This window comes from Sorex fumeus, unplaced genomic scaffold (genome assembly GCF_029834395.1).
Source record: "Sorex fumeus unplaced genomic scaffold, SorFum_2.1 ptg000039l, whole genome shotgun sequence".
Lineage (NCBI taxonomy): Eukaryota > Metazoa > Chordata > Mammalia > Eulipotyphla > Soricidae > Sorex > Sorex fumeus.
This window is the reverse complement of record NW_026606096.1, coordinates 4,609,805-4,612,877: the sequence shown is the minus strand read 5'-3', so window position 1 is coordinate 4,612,877 and position 3,073 is coordinate 4,609,805. Positions and strand designations below refer to the sequence as shown.

Below are 3,073 nucleotides of genomic sequence, written 5' to 3'. Positions count from 1 at the left end.
CTTGTCCCTGTTATATTCCCAGGAGTGGTATTGCTGGGTCAAATGGGAGCTCAATTTCTAATTTTTTGAGAAGCATCTATATTGTTTTCCAAAAGGCTGAACCAGTCGGCATTCCTACCAGCAGTGTAGGAGGGTCCCTAGTTCCCCACATGCATGCCAACACTGGTTGCTTTATCAAGGGATATGTATAACAGGAAGAAATCACACTCTTAAATGTAATGAGGGATGAGCTAAATCACACTCTTAACTAAATGAGGGATGAGCTAAATACCTAAAACAACTGCTAACAGATTTTAAGGAGGACATTGCGAGTAATACAATAGAAATCGGAGTCTTCAACATCGCCTTGTCACCTCTGAGTAGATCAACAAGAAAAAAACTCAGCAAGGAAACACTAGTTTTGAAGGAAGAAATAGAAGAGAGAGGGCTGACAGACCTATACAGGGCTTTACACCCCAAAGAAAAAGAACACACATTCTTTTCCAGTGCACATAGAAGATTTTCTAAAATAGACCATGTGCTGGGTCACAAAACATACCTCAATAGAATCAGGAAGATAGAAATTGTATCAACTATCTTTTCAGACCATGATGGACTAAAGAGAAGTGAATCACACACAGATGTGGAGAACCAAATCAAACACATGGAAATTAAACAACTTAATGTTGAGCAATGAGTGGGTCAGGAAGGAAGTCAAGGAAGAAATCAAAAGATACCTGGAAACAAATGATAATGAAGATATGAGCTACCAGAACCTATGGGATGCAGCTACAGCTGTATTAAGAGGAAAATTTATAGCTTTGCCAGCATTCCTCAGGAAGGAAGAAAGGGCCTAGATAGATTACTTGACTTCACAGTTCAAGATCTTAGAAAAAGACCAGCTAAAGGAAAGAGAGAGAGAACCCTAATAAACCGAATCAGAAATGAAAAGGGGACATCACAACAAAAGCCAATGAAATTCAAAAGATCATCAGAGACTACTTTGAGAGTCTGTATGCCACGAAACAAGAGAACCTAGAAGAAATGGATAAATTCGTTGATTCCTATAATCTCCCAAGATTGAGCCAAGAAGTCTTGGAATACCTGAATAGACCCATTTATATCAAGGAATTCGAAACCTTAACCAAAATCTTCCCAAAAACAAACATCCTTGGACTTTTCAAAGGGCCTCACATATCTGTCTAGAGGATGTTACTGTGGCTTAAATAAAATATGATATGAACTGCCATTGCAAAGGACTGTCTCCAAGGTCACTTTGAATAGCCCATACAACGCATGGGCTGCATACACTACAGAGGAGCCTGTTTGCCGGCTGCAGAAGTTATATATGGAGCCCAAATGGGCAGATGACACAGTAGGTTAAATTGGCTGTGCTCAATGTTTAGTTTTTTGAGAATTGTCTAATATTATTTTCCAGAAAGGCAGAACAAGTAGCCATTGCCACCAGCAGTGAATGAAGATTCTTTTTTCTCCATATGGAGGACACTTTGTTGATTCTCTCCTTAGTAATGTATGCCAATCTCACAGATATGAGATGATATCTCATTGTTGTTTTTAATTGCATTTCTCTGATGATAAGTGATGCAGAATATGTCTTCACATATCTCTGGGCCATCTTTTGGCCATATCTATTTATTAATTGAGGAGGTTTATATTTATCTCTTCCCCCCATTTTTTAAATTTTGTTGGTCATTTCTTTTTCTTGTAAGGTTTTACAAATATTTTGGATATTATACAAATTTACAAAAAATGTTTTGTCAGATGAGTGGTGGGCAAATATTTTTTCGCAGTCTTATGAGATGTCTTTATAGTCTGGTCATTTTTTCTTTTAGAGTGCAAAAGATTTTTAGTTTGATAGACAGATAAAGATTTCATCTTTATTTTACATATTTTTCACATAAAATGCATGTTTATTTTGCCTCTGTTTGCTTTGTCAATGGCCTTGAATCATTGAAAATGTCTCTAATGTCAATGAGGTTTTTTTTTTGAGGTATCATGAAAGTGTCTTCATGTCAATGTTATGAAGGTGTCTTTCTGTGTTTTCTTAAATATAATTTATAAATTCAGGTATAATAGCAAGATCTTCAGTCTATTTTTTTTTTGCTTTTTTGGGTCACACTCGGGGATGCACAGGGGTTATTCCTGGTTCTGTGCTCACAAATTACCCTGGCAGTGCTCAGCGGACCGTATGGGATGCCAGGGATTGAACCCGGGTCAGCCTCATGCTAGGCAAATGCCCTACCCACTGTGGTATTGCTCCAGCCTCATTTAATCTATTTTTAATTGAATTTTGTTCATGGTGTTTGAGAAGGGTCTGAGTTCATTATTTCACATGTGATTGATCAGTTTTATCACCAATTTTTGAAGAATTTTTTTCTTGTTCCACTTCTTACTCTTTGCACCTTTGTCAGATTAGCTGTCCATTCTGAGAATCTTCCTCTGGGCTCTGAACTCTATTCCATTGGTCTGAGAGTCTGCCTTTATTCCATATCACACTTTTGTTTACTATTGCTTTATAGTATATTTTAAATTGGAGAAAGAGAAGCCTCCCATCCTTTCCCCCCTACCCGAGATTGTATTAGATATTTGGGTCCTTTATTATTCCATATAAATTCGAACAACATTGGTAAAGTGTACTTAAATTGTGTCATGAGTGTTTTTATAGGGACTGAATTAAATATTTATAGTGCTTTAGACTTCGGACTCCACGCCAGGCTGTTTTCACTCTGGGCATCCCAGAGGGGGTGAGTGAGAGCCCTCCCCAACCCAACAGACCCAGCCCTGGCAGCCGACCTCCACTACCCAACCACTGCCATGCTCCAGGCCACTTTCCACATGCTCAGGCCGAGCCTCACACATGAGTGAACATATTCCTGGACCACAGAGCCGCGACATATCATAAGACACTCCCTACACATTTTCCACAATTACCACACCATATTTGCTGGGGTTCAAACAGTAGGCAACAAATCATAGAGGGAAATATATATATATTTCATATATATATATGATGAGTCTGGCAAACTACTGAGAGTATCCTGCCCTTGCAGCAGAACCTGGCAAGCTCCCCGTG

General features: G+C 38.7%; 1 non-coding gene across 1 annotated transcript; it reads right to left on the bottom strand.

The window, feature by feature from the left end:
- Positions 1-1,236: 1,236 nt before the first annotated feature.
- On the bottom strand, positions 1,237-1,374 carry LOC130028443 (small nucleolar RNA SNORA70). Its single transcript, XR_008793181.1, has one exon. It is a non-coding gene; the product is annotated as a small nucleolar RNA SNORA70 (small nucleolar RNA).
- Between the last annotated feature and the right edge of the window lie 1,699 nt (positions 1,375-3,073).